Below are 23,145 nucleotides of genomic sequence, written 5' to 3' on the forward strand. Positions count from 1 at the left end.
GGACAGAGGGCTGCCATTGGGGAAGAACGATTGCACCACTGCCAGTTCCAATGTGGCGTACCACAGTGTGTGATTCTTTTCCTGATACTATTTAACATCTTCATGTGCCCTCTAGCCCAGCTTATCCAGGGATTTGGTCTTGGGTGCCACCAATATGTGGATGACATCCAGTTCTATCTGTTACTGAGTGGCCGGCTGGCTAGCTGTGCACTCCACCCAAATCTCTGGCCAGATGTCTGGGGTGGCTCCAGCAAAGTCACCTGAAATTGAACCCCCTGAAGACAGCGGTCCTGGGGCTGGGAAGGAAGGGACCAGAAGAGGAAGCATGCCTCCCCTGTATTGATGGAGTGCAGTTGCAAGCTGCACATACTATCAGGAATCTGGGGGTGATACTTTTCTATGGAGGCGCTGGTCAGAAAGGCATTTTTCCATTGATACCAGGCAAAGATATTTTTGGCCTACCTGGCCTGAGAAGACTTAGCCACAGTGATCCATGCAACAGCAACATCCAGGCTAGATTGCTGCAACTCTCTATATGTGAGCTTACCCTTAACTCTGATCTGGAAATTACAACTGGCCCAGAACACAGCTGCCTGGGTCTCTACAAGAACCCCATGGAGAGGGTTACATTTGACTTGCCCTCCAGCCATTCATTGGTGGCTGGTCGAGTTCCGTATCAAGTTTAAAGTGCTTGATTTAACTTTTAAGGCCTTATGCAGTCTGGGACCTATGTATCTAAGGAACTACCTCTCTGAGTATGTCCCCTGAAGAGAACTTTGATCAGCCAACTTCAATCACTGGTGGTCCTTGGCCCCAGAGAAGTGTCTTTGGTTTCAACCAGAGCCAGGGCTTTTTTTTTGGCTTGGCTCCAACCTGGTGGGATGGCCCCATTGGAACTGTTGAGGTTCTGAAAGGCTTGCAAAACAGTATTCTTCCACCAGGTATATAGTTGAGGCCAAGGTCAGTACTCACTGACACCAGAATGCCCCCCCTGGCCATCTCCCATCTGAACCTGGTAAATAAAGTTAATTTTAGAAGTACTTTAATTCCAGGCTCCGAACAAGTAATGACAGAGTATACTTTTAACTGAAATTAGTTTAAACTATAAATGATTTTATAATTGTATGTGTAGGTTTTTAAACTGTTGTTAGCTGCCCTGAGACTACTGCCAGAGATGGGCAACCTAAATATATATATAGTAAAAAGGTAAAGGTATCCCCTGTGCAAGCACCGAGTCATGTCTGACCCTTGGGGTGACGCCCTCTAGCGTTTTCTTGGCAGACTCAATACGGGGTGGTTTGCCAGTGCCTTCCCCAGTCATTACCGTTTACCCCCCAGCAAGCTGGGTACTCATTTTACCGACCTCGGAAGGATGGAAGGCTGAGTCAACCTTGAGCCGGCTGCTGGGATTGAACTCCCAGCCTCATGGACAAAGCTGTCAGACGGCTGCCTTACCACTCTGTGCCACAAGAGGCTCATAAAATATATATATATATATATATATATATATATATATATATATATATATATATATATATATATATATATATATATATATATATATATATATATATATATATATATATATATATATATATAAAATAATCAATCAATAAAAAGATGTCAGTACTTCTGGTTTTCTTCAGGGCTGTTTTTAGATTTCTGGTTGGTTCTACAACCCAAATCCTACTTCCTTGTTGACTGAATGCCCCATGTCGTTGATGGTCTTGCCTCACTCCCTGTCATCAAGTGAGAAAAGTGGACTAGAAATAATGTCAGTAAGAAACATATACATTTTAGCCAAAAATGGCACAGAACGGTAGGTAGGCCTTCGCCACTACTCTTCATCAGTGTGTAAATTCAAGGGGGAGGGAAAGGAGTGGGGAGATCTTTCCGGTCTCCATCCTAGGGCTCTTCATCTCCATTAATGCCAGGCTGGTCGGATGGTTGCCCCTTTGGGCTTCTGGGAAGAAGGCCGCTCATGCTGTCAAGGATCCGGATCCGACTTAAAAACAAACCAACCAACCGGCCTCCCCACCTCTGGCCCCGCGGACTGTGGGTTTCCAAACCGGTTATTTTTTTTTATCCCCAGGACACACCCACTCACTTGCTGCTGCCCCACTGGAAAAACGAAGCTTGCATGCCCCCCCACCCCCCTCCCGAAGTGCATAGAACAGCCCCTGTCGCCAGCTGCTCGATGGGAGGGGAAGAAACCTTTGCGGATGGAAGGGGCGAGCCGCAGCCTGCAGCTGGTTGAGGCGCGAACGCCTCTCCACAACGCCCCGATTGCAGCGGCTTCCTTCCCGCCTCCCTCCCCGTCCCCCGCGGCGCAGCTCGTCGCCTCCGCCCGGGCTGCTTCCATCCACGCGGCGGCTCGCGCGCTCTCTCTCTCTCCCTCTCTCTCCCCCGCCCAAGCCGCACACGGTCTCGCCCCGACTCCCTTCCCGGGCGGGCGGGCGGCGTCTGCGGTTCTTCAGCGCCCTCCCCTCGGCGTCGGCCCGCCTTCCAGGAGGAGCTGGGCGGGGCTTCCGAAGGCCAGACCCCCCAGGCTGGACCAGCCGCGCCGGCCGCTTCCCACCCGGTGCCAGCCAGTCAGTCAGCCGCGGCTGCGGACCGCAAAGGGACGGGGTGGCCGGGCGGGCTGCAAGGGAGCTGGCCCTCGTAGCCCTCCGCTCTTCGGGCGCCTGGAACAGCCACCCGCCCACACCGCTTCCCAGTCCCTCGGCGGGGCGAGCGCGGTGGCGCGGCTGCTGCTGCAAGGCTTTGGGGAAACTGGCTGGCTCCGGCGGACCTCGGCTGCTGCTGGTGAGTTGCACCGGGGGAGCGACAGAGGCAGCGGCGGCGGCGGCGACCAGGAGCGGGGATGGTGGGGCACGAGCGTCTGGCGCCTGCAGCTCCTCGGCCACTTTCTAGACGGGTCAGGTGCAGCGGAGACGAGGCGCCGGAGCATCCCACGGCGGTCGGGGGACGGATGGGGAAAGGGAGCGAAGGGGGAGGCACCTGGGAGCTCCCCCTCGGAGCCGCCCGATCGTCTCCTCTTCGCCAGACCACGCCTTTTAAACCCCCTTCGGACCTGGTCGTACGCGGCGTCCCTTTTTTCCCCTCCCGTGGGGGTGGTCGTGGGGTGGGGCGCTTCTCGCTCTTTATTGGTGAAGTTTGCAAGCGAAAGCATTTAAGAGGGGGTGCTGTTCACACGTGCCCCGGCACCGCATATCTTCACCCACAAGCCCGACACTTATGGGTGCTGCTGGTGGGTGCTCAGTGGTGCATCTAACTACACGTGACTCTGAAGCTCAGTCCCTTAGCAGTAGGGAGCATCTCTAGGGAGATACAGGTCTGTGGGTGGCATTTGCCTACTGGCACTTCCCAGATCTGAAATTTCCTATCTCTTAAAAGGGGTTGAAAAGATAATTAGCCAGAAGCCCTTTGTATATGGTCAGAGGCACTCTTATCACTATGATGAGGTCGTGGGCGGATCCTGCCCTTCAAGACTGGTCCCCCAGCTTAGAAGCAGATCTTGCAGCCAAATTGCAGAGGACTCAGGGCTTCTGAAAGCTGAAGGAGTGTTATTGGAGGAGGGGGGTGCATCACTGGACCAAGAAGCATCTCTGTCTTGATTGCCCTGCCCTTCTGTGCATTGCTGTTGCCTGTTATGCTTTTGAGCATGGGCATGCACATGAGTGAGTACGGCACTGTGGTGAAATCCTAAAAGCTGTGGGCAGGTGCAGTGGCAGTTCTGCTCCCCATGTGTATCACGGAATGCCACTTACTATTGCACATGTCCGGGACTCCTGAATAACCGTGGGAGAATACGTCCCCCATGCCTTCTTCCTGTTTCCATTGCTTACCTCTCCTCTCTCCCATCACAGGCAGGAGGGAAATCAGGTTTAGGGGGTATGAGGTTTTTAGCAGTGAGTGAGGGAGTGGCACCTATACTGGTGTGTGTGTGTGTGAACTTTAGGGCACTGCCTTGGGTTGGAAAGACTCTGGGTGTGTGGCAGAGGTGTCGTTCTGTCGCGAAAAACTGGAATGTGGTTAGACTGTCAGGATCTTAATCTTGATTACAATGATACAAGCAAATGCCTATTGATTGGTGATGGTAGTATTATCATTCAAGGACTTGAGCTGCTTTAAATAAATTGCCCACTCCTTTGGGGAATAAGGGAAATGTTTGCAAATGTACTTAGTTAATTGTGGCTTTTAAAAAGAGAAATGGTGATATGCTCATAGAGAGGTATGCATTAACGTTTGGGGACGGTGGGTATAAGCAGAGAGGAGGAATGTAATTCAAAGTTGAGGAGCATTATCCAAAGGCTTTACGTTTTAGACACATCCTTTTGCAGTTCTTCGTGCTACCTTCTGTGAGTTCCCAATTGTGAGAGCTAGCAACTTGATTTTGTTTTTGTTTTAAAGCTGGAGGTTAAAAAACAAAGCTCTAGATCTGTGTCAAATAGTATAGAGTCAGAGGAGATTAGCAACACTGATAAAAAGCTCCTGATTGTCAATCCACCTTCTAGGCCTAGTTCTTGAATAGGGAGAGTTGCCAGACTCCATTTGGGACCTGGAGATCTCCCCCAGACTACAGAGATCACTTCCCTTGGAGGACATGGCTGCTTTGGTGGATTCGGTAGCGTTATACCCCACTGAAACCCTTCCCTTCCCTAAACCCCACACTCCCAAGGCCCCATATCTAAAATCTCCAGGAATTTCCCAACCCCAAGTTGGCAATCCTATATAGGTTGGCCTGTGCACTTCTCTGCTTCCTGGTGTAATTCTGTTGGGGAACTTTGCTTAGAATGTTTTGCAAAGTGGCCCCACTGTTCTATGAAAGGCAGTCCTTTACCTCCATGTTATCCTGTGCGTGTTCACCTAAGACAGTCTGATCTGCTGTCGCATGGCTCTGGGCAGGCAGAGACACCACATCTCCAGGGGCTGGCATTTGGCTCAGCACAAGGAGTTTAGGGCCAGTCATCAGGTATACCAAGGAACAAACCTAGGGGCTTAAAAACTGAATGATGAAATTGATTTATAACTCCCACTGAACCATACAATTACTGCCTGCATGGCCCATGTCTTTGAACAATATCTTTAAAAATAGAAGTCAGCTAAGCCGAAGGGGGCCTTTTTGTGAAACATTGGCAGCTGCCAGTTTTTGTGTTCAGATGTCTCTTAGGGGTAGGTGCGAGAAATAATAACTAATGCTCTACCCCCTGGAGGAATGGAAGAGAAGAAAGAATGGTCCTTGTTTGCGTCCTTCTTCCACCTTTCTCACTTGGGACTAAGGGCAAGTTGCTAAATATTATTCTTTAAAGAACCCTGTTCAATCAGACAGCAAAAGCCTCCAATGAACTATGTAGTAGGACTAAGATTACAGACTTTAAAAGCAATTGGGGTGGGGTGGGAGGAGGGAGATGCAAGGTATGTTTTACCATAATGCAGGAAGTGGGTTACAAGGGTGGAAGAGAATGCAGAAAAGGGAAAGTGGTATATATAATGACAGTTGCAATAGGCTACTATCCTGTCTCTTATAAATCCTACCCCCCATCTCTGACAGATGAAATGGTAAAGAGACATCCACCACTCCCTGGATTATCTAGTTCAGCCCTCTTACAGTGAGCAGGATAAGGCTCTGTGGTAATCCTGGTGTATATTGGTACACGAGGACACTTTAGTCCATGGCGAGGCTGGCTTGGGTGCGATCACATTGCGTAATTCCCCATCCTTGCAGAGTAGCCACAGACTTAGATTTTTATTTTCCCGCTGTCTTCCCTTGTGTGGTTTTCCAGTTGCTTCACTTTGACCGTTTATGCACTGGAGGTTTCGTGCCGTTTTGCAGGCTGGAGTTTAGTCGTGGCAGGCTGCCCCACCTCTTCCTGCACCCACACGGGGGAGCATTTGGCCTTGTGCCCCTCATCCATCCCCGATTTGTGCTCCTGCATGAGAGCTGGGGCAGTGAAGTTCCCAGTGCATAAACAGTTTTTGAGTTCTCCTCTGCCTCGGCTGCAGTCTGGGTACAATCCTGGAGTTAAGCAAAATGGGAGCACCCCCCCCCCCCTTAAATGAGCTGTTGTTTGAAGAGAGAAATGCTAGAACATCTGGGCTTGATTGACTGCTCTGCTGTGATCTTCCCTTTGAGTCTTTCAGAGGGGGAATGGCAATGTCAAAAATGGATTTGGGAGGCAAAGGAGATTCTTTCGGGCTTTGGTGTTACACTTGTCTCAGTTTCTGAACCATGGAAGAGAGATCATTATATTAGCATTATTGGTACCAAAGCCACAATATGCACTGTATCTATTTTTTTCACACTCAGTCCTGAGAATACCAACAGGTAAGTTAATAGGGTATCCAGATCTAAGGGTTCAGGGTGAAGCAGGTGGATATGATACCTTCTTCCTGGTTTAACCCCCAGTTGATTTAGCCTGAACAAAAAGGTCTTCCAGTAACTCAGGATTGAATGACCAATGAATCAGAGGCTTTGTACTAAAAGCTGATGTGTGTGTGTATGTGTGTGTGTACAGGAAGCTGCATTATACGGAGTGAAGCCATTGGTCTATTTGAAGTCAGTATTGTCTATTCCAGCTTTTGTTTCAGGTTTTAAGGCACCCCAGAACCAGGCCAGGTCAGGTGGCCACACCTTCCTGCCATGCCCAAGTAGGATTCAGGGGGCAGAGAAAGGAGGAGGATTGAGGTAGGAGTAGGCATTCAGGCTCTGCCTAATTTCCCAGGTTAATGGAAGTGTCCAGTTCCCTGCTTTCCTGGCAATGCAAGGAATAGCTTGTGGCTGAGCCCATTTAAGGCAGGATATGGACTCTATTCTAAACAGCAGCAGCTTAGCAAAACTCAGGTAGGAATGTGTAGTCCTTAGGAGCACAGACATCTAATCTGGCGAGCCAGGTTCATTTCCCCGCTCCCCCACATGCAGCCAGCTGGGGGATCTTGGGCTAGCCCCGGCAGTGATAAAACTGTTCTGACCGAGCAGTGATATCAGGGCTCTCTCAGCCTCACCTACCTCACAGGGTGTCTGTTGTGGGGAGAGGAAAGGGTAGGTGACTGTAAGCTGCTTTGAGACTCCTTTGGGTAGAGAAAAGTGACATATAAGAACCAACTCATCTTCATTGTCTATTCCCTGTCTACTAAGTGCCTCTGATCAATGGATAGTTGAAAGAGAGAGAGAAACCATAGATCAAATTGTTTGAAAGATGACTAGTATATGTATGGAGAGCCAGCTTGGTGTAGTGATTAAGAGTGGGGACTTCTAATCTGGCGAACCAGGTTTAATTCCCTGCTCCTCCCCCACATGCAGCCAGCTGGGTGACCTTGGGCTCGCCAAGGCACTTTTAAAGCTATTCTGACTGAGCAGTAATATCAGGGCTTTCTCAGCCTCATCCACCTCATAGGTTGTCTGTTTTTATTTATATGTGTATGTGTATACTGCCGCCCTCAAATATCTCGTGGCAGTTTACAAAGTCCATGAATACAATAAAATCATTTATTAAAACATAATTAGAACACAACATCAAGATGGTGGGTAATAAATATATAACCCGCTCCTCTCCCCCCATTCTGCATGGGTCTGTCATTCTCTATCTGGGAGCAAGGAACGTGTTGTGGGGAGAGGAAAGGGAAGGTGACTGTAAGCCACTTTGAGACTCCTTCGGGTGGAGAAAAGCGGCCTATAAGAGCCATCTTTTTCTTCTTTCAAGCTAGCTGCCACCTGATCCTTTTAACTGGCTTTGCCAGGAAATGAACCAGGTGCTCTACTGTAGAGTCATGGCCCCTTCTCTAAATACGTAGGGCCCAACATCAACCAAGCCGCTTTCCCTATGAGGTTTTTAGTTCTTTCTCATAGAGAAAAGGCTTTAAACCTATTAATTTAAAAACCAAAATTAGAATACTTAATGTTTACTTATCTGTATTATACTGAATGTTTTTAATTCTTGTTGTTACCCACAGACTATAGAAATAAAATATTATTATTACATCCAGGAATACTTTGTGGTATGGACATCTGAGGTTGTAGATGCACTGAAACGCCAGTTTTTAGCCTGCCGAGAACCTAATTGCAATTAATTGTGGCATACAAATGGAGTTCATGCAGATTAACCAGTAAAATAAAATGTTGATTTGAGTTTCAGAAGGTATCTGTGCAGTAAAACAGTTGGACTCAAGTTCTGTAGCACCTTTTTAATTTTTTTTGTTTGTTTGTTGCCATCAAGTCACAGCAGGGTTTTCAAGGCAGGAAACATCGAGAGGTGAATTGCCATGCTTGTCTCGTTGTCATGAGCCTGGTCTGCTTTGGAAATCTCCCTTCCAAATTCTAGCCGTGGTTGACCCTGCTTATTCTCCAGTATCTGACAAGTTAGCTTGGGTTATCCAGGTCAGGGCTGTAACCTCTTAGAGACCAAGAGTTTTGGGGTATAAACCTTTGAGAGTCAAAACTCTCCTTTGTCATACTGCTGAAGAGAGCTTTGTCTCTCAAAAGCTAAACTCTTGATGGTTTCTAAGGTGCTGTCTGACTGGATTGGAGCTCATCCCTTCAGTTTAGATTCTCATCCAACCCTTGTTTGGAATCCCAATCTTGGGTGGGAGCACTAACATTGGTAAATGGATATTTCTACATTCATACCTTGCATGTGTCTGCAACTGGGATTCACTGCAGGAGAAGGTGGGGGGAGAAGAAGGAGCAAGGCATGGAAAAGCAGACTTCTCCACATCCAAGTTTAATGTTGGTTAGAAGGGACTTTTGAATGCTGCCTGTATCAGTTCTGAATTTTAGATATTGTTTGAGTTCTCTACCATTGGTAATAGAGATGACCTGGAGATGGTTGTGTGAATGACTTGTGTAGAAATGCATTTTATTTGAAGAGAACTCGGAACTTTCTGTGCTCATCTCTGAAGCTTCATGCTGCATTGATGAACTTGCTACAAATCCCTTCAGGTAAGAGGTTGTAGGTTAGGTTACAGAATAAAGCTTCTCTTGGATAGGGGTAAACTTGGGCTGGAACCCACTTATTTCTCTGAGCTCATTTTTCTACAGAAGGAAGTCTTGTTATGTACAGGGACAGTTTCTCTTGTCATTTCCCCCATGTCCCTGCGACAAGCTACAATTCCAGGAAAGCTCTGTCGTGTGCATTTCTGAATGCTTGAACTGCTCTGTTATCAGATTTGTTTGGTGTTGTGCAAGGTGATATAAGCGTGATGTTTACGTGTGGCCTGTTTTGCACAGGCAAACAATCACTTGATGGTATGGCTGTCAGTCAAACGCATGTGTGTGAATTCCGTTTTGGTCTACCTTTGGTAAATATAAAGGCTGGGCCTTTGGCAACTCCTCTGGAAAAGAGTTTTCAGTAGTTATGGACAGCTAAAGAGAGAGCCTCCATGGGTTGTTGCTATTGGCCAAAGGGCAAGGATGAAATTATTGCTCCGTTTTAGTAGCTGGGATAGTATAGTGTGAAAGGAACATCCTCCTGGATCCAGCTAGCTTTAATGGCTTTTATTACTGATAAAGAGAGTTTTTTTCACTTTAATCTCTGAATTGGTTGTTTTACTGCTTGGATTTTATTGGTGGCTTTATGGCAGCTGTTTTATTGCTGGCTTTATTAAACTGCTGCTGTTCCACGCTTTGCATTTATTCTGTTTTAAATTCTGTAAGGTGCTCTGAATCTTGTCTGGTAGAAATGCAGAATGCAGTGAGTGCAGAAACAAGGGTTATGGGGAATCAGGCTAACCTGATCTTGTCGGATCTTAGAAGCTGAATAGGGTCAGCCCTGGTTAGTATTTGGATGGGAGACCATCAAGGGCTATGAGGGTTGCTACACAGAACTTGGCCATGGCTAAACCAATGCTGAATAGTTCTTCCTTGAAAACCGTATGGGGTCTCCATAATTGTGGTTTTGTAATCTTTTGATGTTTTTTGAAAGTTGTTTTAATGGTATAGTCTGTATAATGTTTCATGTAAGTTATAATGTTCTGTGTAAACCGCCCAGAGCTGCAAAGAAATGGGCGGTATAAAAATCTAAATAAATCTAAATAAATAAAATAAATTGGCTGTGATTTGCCACACATGCATGAGACAACCAGTCCTTTTTATGGGTCAGGAACAGAACTTTGAATTTTCTAAGATCTACGTTAGTCAGTGGAGTACAATAGATTTCTTGTGGCCTGTACTGTAAAGAGGAAAGTGAAGGGGATCTGAGCCAGTGACTGCTTCAAGGGAAACCCTGCAGAATGATAGAACTGGAAGGGATCTCCAGGATCATCTAGTCCAACCCCCTGCACAACACAGGAAATTCACAACTACCTGCCTTCCTGCAGTGACCTCAATTCCATGCCCAGATTATGCCCCCCCAACCAAAATCCCTGGCCAGTCTGAACCAGAGGAAATTTGCCTTCCAGCCACCAAATGCTGATTGGCATTTCCTTGGGCATGCAAGAAAGGCCCTCCTGTGATGGCTGTACTTCAGTAATTAGCAGCAAGTTTTGAATGTGGTTATGACAGCATGCTGCATGCAAATGTGCAGTTGCCTTGTAATGCCCATGAGAGAACATATGTAGGGAAGATGTGTAAACATGAGCTATGCATGTAGCTAACGCTGACAAAAAGAGTTCAGAGTGTCACTGTCTACTTGGTGTTCAGACTGAGGCTACTGCTGTCTGGTTCAGTTCTGGGTGCCAGAGACCGCATCTTTTACTGCAGGAGTAGTCAACCTGTGGTCCTCCAGATGTTCATGGACTACAATTTCCATGAGCCCCTGCCAGCAAACACTGGCAGGGGCTCATGGGAATTGTAGACCATGGACATCTGGAGGACCACAGGTTGACTACCCCTATTTTACTGGATGGCTCCTGTTTAAAATAATGACGTTTAACAGGTGTTTGTAGGGAAGGAAGGTTAATAATAGCCACCAGTGGAAAACACAGGATGCTGACAGGAGGTCTTAACACCGTGACCTAAAAATCTGCTTCTCCCTCGCATTTTTATTTTGCAACATCTTCCTGATGAAGAGTTCTGGGGAACTTGACACCTTCTCCGCAGTGATTTGTCTTTGGGTGGGTCCTGATAAAGGTGTTATATGGATGGCATTTTGGCTTTGGGCATTTCACTTTTATGGCTTGCAAACAACTTGTTTTCACAAGCATCATTCAAATCGCTTCTGTTTTATTTCTTTACTAGCAATAAAGCCCGTTGAGCAAAAAAAGAGAAAAAACTAAAAAAAGAATGGGATCTAGAAAACTGTTGCTGGTAAGGGCTGCCCAGAGGCTATTGCCCAGCTGGGACATACTGGTGCCTTTTTGCCCCCACCTCAGCCTGCAGGCCACCCTTCATCTCCACCATTGCTGCTTATCCCCAGACTGTAAAGATCAGCACAGGTGAAAATGGCTGCTTTGAAGAGTGGACTCTGAGACACGGCACCATTTTGAGGCCCCACCTCCAAACCTCAAGGAATATTTCCAAACCAAAGGTAGCCAACCTCCAGGTAGGGCCTGGAGATCTCCTGGAACTACTACTCATCTCTGGACTATGAAGATCAGCTCCCCAGGCAAACATAGCTGCTCTGGAGGGCACACAGGGTGCTTGTACAGGAGAAATATTTGAGGCCTCCTGTCAGAAAAGATCAGCCTCTAATTTGGAGAACAGGGTTTGATTCCCCACTTTTCCATATGAAGCCAGCTGCGGGACCTTGGACCATCACGTTCTCTCAGCCCTGCCTATCTCACAGAGTGTCTTTCTCTCCACTGGACCCAAACTGGTTTACCTCATTTCCCGCCTCTCCACTTTATCCTCATAACAACCCTGAAGGGCAAGTTAGTCAGAGCAGGTTTGTGCCTGGCCCAAGGCCTTTCAGTAACCTTCCAAGGTTGATTGTGATGTTTCATTCCACAGGTGGGGTGGTATCATATAAAAGGTGCTAGCCTTTGTCCTCTGTCAGCTGAACTATGGAAGTCAGGAATTCCCTGAAGGAGTTTTCCAAGACCAGACAGACTGATATGGGAGTAGACAGCCTCTGGATCTCTAGGTGGTGTTTTGGAAAAGGGCTTCTGTTTTAGAATGGGGGGAGGATTCCTTGGCTTCATCCTCAGTGAAAAAGGAAGCCGCAACCAAGAAACTGGAAGAAGATTGAAACTGGGAAAGGTAGCCATGAAGGTGCTAGACGGATGTGTCGCTGGTGATCATGATTAAGATGATTCATACCATAGTATTTCCCGTTAGTATTATGGATGTGAAAGTTAGACAAAGAAGGAAGCTGACTGGAAGAAAGTTGATTTATTTGAAATGTGGTGTTGGAGGAGAGTTGTAAAGATACCATGGACCTCCAAAGCTACAACTGTGTGTGTTGTAGATCATATCAAGCCGGAACTCTCCCCGGTGTCAAAATTGATTTCAGTGAGGCTGTCATCATGAGAATCATGGGGAAAGACAATAATGCTAGGAAAAGTGGAAGGCAGCGGGAAAAGAGGAAGACCCAACATGACACGGATTAATTTGATCGAGGAAGCTATGGCCCCCAGTTGGCAAGACCTGAGCAAGGCTATTTAATAAAGGATATTCTGAAAGTTATTCTTTCACTAGGCTGAAAGCCCGTTGAACCCAGGGATGCAACAGGCGCTAGTGGCGGGAGCCCACGACAGCTGCTCTATTGCTCTACCTGGCTGTGGCATTGGCAGCATGACCGCTGGTCCTGGCAGCCAGCCGGGATTCCGCATGAGCTGGCGGGCAGCAGGAGCGGTGGGCTGGGCAGGGCGCCATGGGACCAATCTCCTCCACAATCAGGGAGTGTCTGAAAGCAGACGCTCCAGGGACCAGCCCAATCTGGGTGCACCCAGCTTTGTGGTGTCCTGGACACCACTCCTCCCATAGTGGCTCTGCTGAAATATTAGAGTCACTAATGGTTAAAGATAGTGTTGCCATAACTCAGAAGCCACCTGATGGCACATAACACACACAGTGGTCTTCAGAATCTATCCTGCTTGCAGTTCTATGAAAAATCAGGGATGCTTTTAGATATAGAGAGAGGGAAGCTACAGTTTGGTGACTGGGGGCAACAATGAGGACCTAACATAACATGCAAAGGCTTGTGCAGAAACTTTGGCATAAAGCTGATCAGTAGTCTCCTCTACTCCCTTAAAACTCCACACCCAGCTGGCTCCTTCCTAACAAGGTTTCTTTCATCAGGAGAGGGACCCTGTATGGATGTCATTAGTGACTGTGGTACCAGGTTCATGGTGGTGTCCGCGTGAGCATTCTCCATTTTTGCTGCTGTATGAAAGGATCAGCATATAAAAGAACCAGCCCTGTGTTTTTTCACCCATGTCTAATGCTGGATGGTCAATTTTAGAGCTCTTTTAATGATCGCTTTCACAGGAGGCTAGTGCGTACGGGAATGACAGCAGTGGTGTCGGTCATATTGCTTCTGCTGTCTATGTCTCAGGGGTCATTGCATTTCTCATTTATTTTCAGCTCTCCTTGGCTGTGAACCTGCAAATAAAAGCACTGCTGACTTGCTTGGTGGCGAAGCCCAGATTACGGGAAAGTGCGCACATGGGGTATCAGGCTTGGAGGGCTCTGGAGTCTGGGAAAATGGCTGCCTTTGGCTGCTTATTCAACAACTGATGCAAACTGTACAACATAATCAGTGTTACAAGTGAAGAATGACATCTTTGAGATCCCTGGCCAGCATTGCATTAATATGGTGGATTTTTTTGTAGGAAAATATACAAAGCTCAGCCAAGTGTTTGTGAATGATTACGATGTTACTGATACTATAAAACTAATAATGTCCCAAGCTTAGTAACCCACATGAATGCAACATTCATTCACCACTGTGTGGGACAGCAATAAATGAGGCATGCAGAGTATGTGTCCAAGTCATAAAATGAACTATACAGATGTAATTCTTAGAAAATGAGGCATTGAGAAGTTGGAGGGAGACACTGTGGAAGTATTTCACGCCTAGGGTGCTGCTAGATTTATAAGGCCAGCCTCTGTTGGAGTGCCTTTCCTTCATCAGAATTTGACACAGGTTGTTCATACATTTGTTTTATGCCACAATTACTGGATTGGGCCCCGTTTTCACTGAGATCCAGTTTGGCACAAGGGTTTGATACTTGCCTCCATTCTTGTCAGAGTTGGGTTCAACTTTCTGTGCAACCAAGAACTTACTATCTATCCTAGCAAGGTTTCTGTGTAGATGTTGCATATACTTGTCACTAGGACATCAGGGATAACAGTGATTGTGACACTGGCACACCTATTATGGGTAGAGATGCCAGTCCCCAGGTAGTTCCTGGGGATCCTCTAGAATTATAGTAAAGAGATCAGTTCCCTGGGAGAAAATGGATGCTTCAGAGGGTGGACTCCATAGCATTATACTCCACTGAGTATACATAGCATTATACTCCACTGGGGCCCCTTTCTGCCCCAAATCCTACGCATTTCCACCTCCACCCCCAAAGTCTCCAGGTATTTCCTAACCCAGAACTGGCCACCCTAATGACGGTGTGTGCCACAAATGTTCAGCCTGATGCATTGCTACCTTCACAGAGCCATTTTGTACATACAGGAATTCTGAAATCCCTGGATATACAGTGTACTCTTAACAGTGCCATCCTTCTAACTCTGTTGAATAGTGTTGCTCTGGTTCGGAATGCACATCTTCTGTTTATCAGCCAGCCTCCAGCAGCTCTAGGAAAGCAGATAAAATAATTATTGAGGAAGCAATATTTATTTTTGCAGGGGACTATATGTATGTGCAAAACAATTTTATAACTGAGTTTATGCCCTGCCCATAATTCACCTTACTTCTTTGGAACATTTCTCCAGCTATGAACTCAAGGTGGATTTCATCTACTGAATCTGACTGTCAGCGACTCTCTTCTGATCCAGTTTGACAACTTTTTTTCAATAACCACGACAGCCAAATTCCTTAAGTGGTCATCTCTCATGTGCTTTTTCATACAGTTTTTCACCAAAATGAGATTTTTGTGTGTGTCTTTTGTGTTTCATAGAGCAAGTGGAAAGAACAACACCAATCATACCTTTAAGTATTTCTGTCCCACTCACCTCCCACTGGAGACTCAAAGAGGCTTGCAAAGAAACACAAAAATATAATGGAGATAAACAAAACCACAACAGAACTCAAACTCGTAGGCTGGTCCTGTCTCTTTCAGAGCCTCAGGCTACCAGACTAGGCATGACAGTCCCCAATCCCCTTTAATTAAAGCTCACCTCCAGGTGACAGAGATCAGTTTCCCGGTCTACGGGAGTGGTAGGGAATAAATTTGATGATGATGATGATGATGATGATGATGATGATGATGATGATGATAATAATAGTATAGCCAAAATCTCAGCAGGGTGGGGGTTAAGTGCTGGCAGGGTCGGTGCTTGAGTGCAAGACAACCAAAGAAGACTTTGTAGAGAAAGACTACGGCAAACCACCTCTGTTTCAACACTGACCTTGAAAACCCTGTAGGTTTGCCAAAAGTTGGCTGTGACCTGACAGGCCTTTGCCCATGCACACGAGCCCATCTTTCTCCAATCACAGCCTCAATGCTCCTTACGGTGGTGTTGAGAACCATACAAAATGACAAAGTCATCACAGTAAATAACATCCAAATAACATCCAAAAGCACCCTTCTGGAGTTGTTTTCAGCTGCAGGAAAATCCTCATCATATGGCAGCTGAAGCCCCTCTAATCAATTCCACTGTACACGTTTCTTAAAGATCATGGACATGTTTCAGGGACAGATCTGGCTGTCCCTGCTGGAGTAGGCAGACTTTATCCCCTTTGCACCCAGATCCCTGCATCTATCTGTGAAGATCATAGCTTGCCAGCAAATGGGGTGTGTGTGCCGGGGGAGAGACGAGGACTGCTTTGGCAGGCACACTGTGAGCTAGCTGAACTTCAGAGCTGCTGCCAGTGCCTCAGGGATTTGCCTTGTTTTCTTGGGTGGAGAACCAGCCCTGCATGCTGAGCAAAATGGGCTGGGTGCACATTGGTGGAGCCCAGCTTTCCTGTGTCCCAGCAGTATCTGCATCTCTCAGACGTGGTTCAAATACAGCAGCCTGTTGTGGATTGCTACTGAATAAATGAGCCAGAGACCATCTTGGCCCAGCTCATGAGTGATCTCTGGTTTTGTGGCAAAGCATAGTTTGGTCCCTCAGACATAAAGTTAAATATTGTTTGGAGGTGCAAATTCAGGTTCCAAACCTGGATTAGAGCACAGTTTGGAATCCTTGTTTGCTATCAGGCTCACTAACTTTCTGGTGGGACCTGGATGTCTCCCAGAATTATACCTAATCTCCAGACAACAGAAATCAGTTCCCCTGGAGAACATGGCAGCTTGGAAGGTGGACTTGATGGCATTATACCAGCTGAGATCCCACCACCAAGGAATCTCCCAACCCTGATCTCACAACCCTACATCTGAGCAAGAGCTGGCATCTTTCTGACAGTCATTCTCCCCCAAAAAAGAAAAGAAAAAGCCCAGAATAATCTGCCCAATTTTGAGGATGATCGGCATTTTACATCCTGGCATCCTGGGATTTTGCTCCCAGGATGTCCTGTCACATGTTCATGCCGCATCCAGACTGCTTTTACATTTATAACTGGCTAAGTATGTTTGACCTGACCTGGGGAGCCCAGGCTCGCCTCATTTTGTCTGATCTTGGATGCTAAGCAGGGTTAGCCCTGTACATGGATACACTGGCAGGATACACTGGCAAAGCAAAGAGAATTAAACCATGCGGCAGAGATAGCTGCCACTGAAACAGTGTTACTTAAATCTGCACAGCTAATCAGATCTCCAGTGGCCAGTTGGAAGCATTGTTGGACAAGAACCCCACCTGGCCACACTCACAGTCATAAACTTTTGGCAGGCACCAGGGAAGGTGCTGGTCGGTCCTATGGCTCCCACAAGGTACCCTGTTGAGCCTGGTAAGTCACAGCCACTCAGAGGAGACAATGCTGGCTTTGATAGACCAATGGTTAGACTCCATCTAAATCAGCTTTATGTGTAAGCATTTATTCAGGGCTTCAGTGGCATTCTGGGTGTGGACTTCTTTTATTTAATTTAAATAAGCTGTGCATGCATGTAAAGTACATGCGTTGCTTCTGTGCAGGCAGCATGTGTATCAGGAACATTGTTGGGTCTGCATGTCCCTGATATGTGTGGCTGTTAGGCTCATGATTTGTGTAAATGGAAGGCCTAAAAATGACTTGGTGCTTAGTTGACTCTGACAGGCTCTGATCTTTATTCAGTAGGTGAAGTCCAGGGACTGAGCAGTGGGCAGGCAGGATTCATCCCCCCCCCTCCCGAAGTAGTTCTTTGGAACCTTCTCCTTTGTTCTTTCCCAGCTTAAAATGGTGCTGTAGGGAATCAAAGATGCAGAGCATTGCTCTTATGCAGTGCTGGGATAATTAGACTTAACAGGATGCAAAACTTTTATTATTTTAAAATAGAAATAAATAGCTGTCTAAATGGAGGGGTGTTCAGCCAGTGTTCCTTTCTTAAGTAGTTTGTGGTACGCCTAATTTCTTTTGGCAGACATCTCTCTAACCACTTTGGTCCCCAAAAGGTTCTTGATAGTTTCCCCATCTAGCCAGGGGGAAGAAATAAATGTCCCCATTCATTATCCAGTTACCGTGCTGCCATCCTGTTGCTCTCTCTTCTGGAGCTTCCTCTTGCAAACTTCTAAATTTCTTTCATTTAGAAAATCAGATTAACCATAAATCTCAGAATCCAGAATTCTGCCTGGACGTCTCGCCTCCCAAATTCTGCTCAGAGGAAAAGCCAAAAGTTGTGATACCAGTGAATTATGGGGATGTTGAACTCTGTGGCAGGAATGTGGCTGTACATGAGTGTTTTGGTTCCAAAATGTTGATAAAGGATGAAGAATTTTTAAATTCTTTAAAGTAAGGCTTTGTGAACCTAAAGGAGTATGGAGTGTGAAAGATTATTGGGGAGAGGGAATCTACTGACTTGAAGAAGCCCCAGCCCATGTTGGACACAGTTTTCTTTTGCTCACACAACCAGAGTGCAATTGGGGGAGGAGTGGAAAGTTCCTTTAGTTTTTCAATGCAATGGTGTGTGCTTGTGTGGATTCTCTTCCCGGTTGGTGGCAATGAAGATACTGCATATGACATGATTGCAGGGCGAGCTTTCACAGGCTATGAGCCATCAAGAATAGCTGGAGAGCCAGATCGTCTGACCAGTATGTGGGAGACTCTGTGATAGATGTAATATAATCCAATCTAAGGCACAGGATTAATTCAGATCAGGGCCATGGTGCATTTGGAGAAAGGGTTTCAACCTTCTCCCTGCCCCACTCCAACCCAAAACAGTCCTGGGGAGGCATTGTTTGTCTAGTTGGGGGAAATCTACGTGTACCCCTAAGAACGTGTCATTTTTTTCATAAAGCTCTCTCAAGGACTATTTCCGGTTGAGAAAATGGTGCCGAGGGACGGCATAGGCTCCCCCCCACACACACCCCTCATGTCAAGGCCTCAATAGATATCAGGCTCCCCCTCACTTGAAAGTTAGATTTCAAATTTCACAGGGAGCTCCCAATATAGAACTCTGTGAGTGGATGGATTAAGAGACCCAGAAACCATCTTGTAATTAAGTTCTTGCTGATACTGGAAGCTGGGAGGAAGCGAAAGGAAAGCAGCAGCCCTGGGATGGTAAAGGAATCGTCTGTTCACTTCAGGCAAGGCATTTATAGTCTAGTTGCAGCTTTTGGGACTGACTTGCCATCTGCGCCCTGCCTATAGGGAAACGTAAAGAGGCTTATTGCAATCAGAACAGAAATCCGTCTTCTCCAATTAGGCCGCCTGCCACTCGGTCCTTCTTCCATATGCTGGCTTGTTCACCCAAGCAGCCAGTTAATGCTGTGTCACTGAGGTGTAGGGCCCAATTTCGGCATCAGTTTCTTTGAAAGCGTCTCTTCTTCTGAGTGAGGTAGGATGGGCCTTTGACCTAGGCGCCTGGTTAGCAGAAGCATTCAAAGCCCCAAGCCCTCACAATGCATTTATTGAAAATATGGTATTATCACAGCTTCCTGTTCAGAGGCTTTCTGTGGGCTGACAAAAGGCCAATAAGATCCACACTTGTCAGTCTGGCAATACAAGTCGTCTGCAGTCCTAAGAGCATTTTCCTGGGAGGAAGGCCCATTGACTGAAATTAGGCTTACTTATGAGCAGGTCTACTTAGCATTACTCTGTGTCTGATCACAGAAGGACAAGCAGTGCAAACAATGGTAAAAGTGAGGTACGTGTGGCTGAGAGAGCTTGGAGACGACTGTGACCAGCCCATAGTCACCCAGCTGGCTGCATGTGAATGAGGAGTGGGGAATCAAATCCCGTTCTCCAGATGAGAGGCCACCATTCTCTACCATGGCCCTTTTAACCATCCTGCATGGGCACCTATAATCTACTTCCTGAGATTATTGCTTTGGAATGCCTTTGGATTGGCCAACATTCCAGTTGTAATCCTGGTGGTGGAAAAGTCTGCCAAGTTGTGGCCCACTAAGGGGTGGCCTCCATAGAATTTTCAAGACAAGAGGCAAGCAGAGGTGGTTAGCCAGTGCCTTCCTCTCCATAGTAACCCTGGGCTTCCTTGCTGACCAAGTACTAACCAGGGTTGATCCTGTTTAGCTTTGGAGACCTGATGAGATTGGGATATCCTGGGCCATCCAGATTAAGCTATGTTCCTAAGAGATGGCTTAGTTCTGTAGGGAAAGGGATCCTAGTTATTGACCAAGGAATCCCAGGGCTTCACCTGCTTCTATGGCATTCTTGAGAAGTTTGGGGTAGATTTTTCAGTCCTTTTTCAAAGAATCTCCTTCTTGAGTGGGGGTGACTGGTCTCCAGGTAGGATCCATTTATATTTGCTCTGAGAAATAAGCTATCTCACTGTAGGCATTGTCCTGTAAATGAAACCACTGGTGTGCATCACATCTACTCTGCCTCCCCTGTGGTGTTTCATTCTTTCAGCAGCTGGAAAATATCTATAGCTGGGTGGACAGTGCTGATGTGTTCATATTCCTCTTTATTGTACTCATCATTCCACTCTTGTTCCTGTTCTCTTTTGATAATGAAGTGCTGTAGCGGTATCACATCTCTATCTGAGCATGTCATGTCATGTGCCTTATTTGGTGGTGTCTGATCGAATAACTTTGACCGAGTTTCACAAAACCATATGTATATAGAATCATGTAGAGAGAAGAGCTGTTTTCTTGTACCCTGCTTTTGACTACCTGATGGAATCTCAAAGCGGCTTACAAATGCCTACCTCTTCTCTACCCGGAGCAGACACTCTGTGAGGTAGGTGTGAATGCGAGAGCTCTGAGAGAACTGTGACTGGCCTAAGGTCACCCAGCTGGCTGCATGTGAGGGAGGAGTGGGGAATCAAACCCATTTCCCCAGATTAGAGGCCTCTGTTCTTAAGCACTACACCAAGCTGTACTTGGAATATTTGGTGTGGAGCCATATAGACAAGTATAAACAAATATAAGTTTGTATTTCCTGCTTGCATAAATAAAATATGATTCTTTCTCTGAGTGACACAATTAAAAGAAATAGATCGCATTTGAAGAAGGTAGATTAAGGGCAAGAAAATACTTTTGTATTCCAGTGCTGCAAAGATCCTAGGGTTTGGTTTTTGTAGCCCCCCCACCTGCTTCTCCCGTAATTACGGATGTGAATTGTGTGCCTCTTCTCCTTGAACTACTTAGTAGAGTTTAGAATTGCTGAGGCCAAATGTGCAATATGAAGCCACTCTGAGAATGGTACTTTTCAGGAAGGGAAATGTATATATATTTTCCAAACCAAAATTTTGTTCCCAAAGACCACAGGTGTTTTTCCAGTAAGGATCAAGAAAGGGCCTGTTATAGGCAGCAGGCTAGCAATGGTTGACTTACTTCTCAGTGAACTAGTAAACCTGTATTCAGTCTCTACCATGTCAGGCTGTAGTTGATGACTCGCATAATGATTGATTCATTATTGTTGGTCTTAAAGGTGCTACTGGGCTCTGATTTTATTGCATAATGATTATTCTCTTACAATGCTAAGTATCCTTATATAGTGAAGACTAACATGCCAGGGAGGAGATGACCCAGGACAATCCTCCCTATGACCGTTTATGCACTGGAGGTTTCATGTCAGGCTGCAGGTTGGAGTTTTAGTCGTAGCAGGTTGCCCCACCTCTTCCTGCACCCACATGGGGGAGCATTTGGCCCAGTGCACTTTATCCGCCCCTGATTTGTGCTCCTGCACAGGAGCTGGGGCAGTAAAGTTCCCAGTTCATAAACGGTCTATGACGTTTTCCCATATTCAGGTGTGGTGCTTTTGATATGGAACAATATTCAGTCATGAAACTGCCATATACCAAGTCAGGCTCTCATGGTCAGGCGTGTCTAATTTGACTGATAAAAGCTCTGCAGGGTCTCAGGGAGAGGCTGTTCATGTCTCCTATTTCCTGATCTTTTGAACTGGAGATGTCAGTGATTGACCATAGGACCTCCTGCAAGCAAAGCAGGTGCTTTGTCACTGAGCCACAACCTCACCTCATTTCACCACCGTGCAATCATTTAAGTCCTCCACAGGCAGGACTGAGGGTATTATGTCCAAATTAGAAGCTGGAGCTGGCAGTCGGTGTGATCGAGGGAGTAGATGGACAAACACCATAAACAATGGCTTAAGGAAGGGGCAGAATAGCATTTACAGAAACCAGTGATGCAGCAGGCAATTGGACCACAGGCCTGGAATGTTGAAGAGGTTGCCCTGCACTCTTTCCCCTTTGTGTCCTTGGGAAAGCAAAGGACTATGGGCTTGCCCTAGGTGAACCCACACTGCATAGAATTCAGGTGGTGGTGCCCCACTTCAGCAATACATTTCGGAATGGCTGTCTTACGAGGCAAGAATGAAATAGGACTCAACGGTCTCTGAAACATGATAGAGTTCTGGGACTGAACTGGAGGTCATCACTGGGTTCAAACCCCCTTTACTAGATGACCTTGAGCCCCAGTGGTGACCTTGGAATCATTCAATCCATGCATACCTTCTGATCTCTTTCAAGGGAGTAGTGGGATTTAGAATGAATAAAAGTCTAGACACATCCAATATATCAGTTCTATGGAGATGGAAGTAGGAAGCACAGTAAGAGAGGGTGATATGCCCCAGATCACTTGTCACGGGCAAAGAAAATAGCGAATGCAGCTAAGGAATTTCTTAGAATGATTGTTAGTAATGCTCCACATGGCAGAACCTATGTAAGGGTGCATTTAAGCTTTTCGTCTGGGATTAAGTGTACTAGTTGACTTTTTAACATTGATGTCCAGGCTTGCCTGGATGTTACCTCAAAATCCTTCTCCATAGATGTTTATGGTGTCTGTGGGTGGGGGAAAATATACAGTATCTGCTCAAAGGCAATTGACATATTTCTAAACATTTTTCAAGACTGAGGGCCTGCTCTGAAAACAAGGTTCTGGGGATCAATTTGTTTTCTGTTTAAATCTCATTGTGAATTATGTCAAGCTGTCTGGAGTACATTTGGTGAGCAAAACTCACTCAATTATGGTTGGCCGGCCAGTCCTGGTAAGGAACGAAGCTTGTTACTATGAAGCCCAGAAGAAGGGAAACGTTCCTGTCTATACATTAAAAAGCAAGGAACAGAAGAGGCAATACATTATTCAGGGGGTTAATTTGTGATTGGGCTGACCACATATGACTGCTCACTATTGCAGGGAAATCCTTGCTACTTTTGCCACTATAACATCCATTTCTGCATGTATCCCTTCTTCCTAATTTTATCTTTTCAGCAGCCCTGTGGAGTAGACATGACTGAGCAATAGAAATGGGAACAAGGACACCCAGTAAGCCTCAGGGCTGAGCTGGGGCTAGAATGTGTATCTCTTCAGCCTAACGGTAGTAATCTAGCCAGGACATTGTACTTGTTTTAGGTGCTCCAGGGAGAGCGGCAGAGAAGAAACGGGCATGTTAAAATTCTTCCCAGCTTTTTGTCAGTATTGGTCTTTGCAGTGTGCACCTCAGCTATCATCTGAGTAGATGGCTGAATGGCAGCGTTAGTGGAGAATTTGAGCTTTGTGCTGGCAGGAGGCTTAAATTATTTGTAGCCTTCAGTTAC

The 23,145-nt window shown here is 46.3% G+C and overlaps 1 protein-coding gene across 1 annotated transcript in view; it reads left to right on the forward strand.

Annotated features, from left to right (window-relative positions):
• Window positions 1-2,542: 2,542 nt before the first annotated feature.
• The window catches only part of PPP1R16B (protein phosphatase 1 regulatory subunit 16B), a 140,409-nt gene continuing 119,806 nt past the window's right edge, over window positions 2,543-23,145 (forward strand). The window contains exon 1 of the mRNA XM_077335419.1: window positions 2,543-2,805. The gene's annotated coding sequence lies outside the window, so the exon portion shown is untranslated. The remainder of the gene's footprint in view (window positions 2,806-23,145) is intronic.

Source organism: Paroedura picta, chromosome 4 (genome assembly GCF_049243985.1).
Source record: "Paroedura picta isolate Pp20150507F chromosome 4, Ppicta_v3.0, whole genome shotgun sequence".
Classification (NCBI taxonomy): domain Eukaryota; kingdom Metazoa; phylum Chordata; class Lepidosauria; order Squamata; family Gekkonidae; genus Paroedura; species Paroedura picta.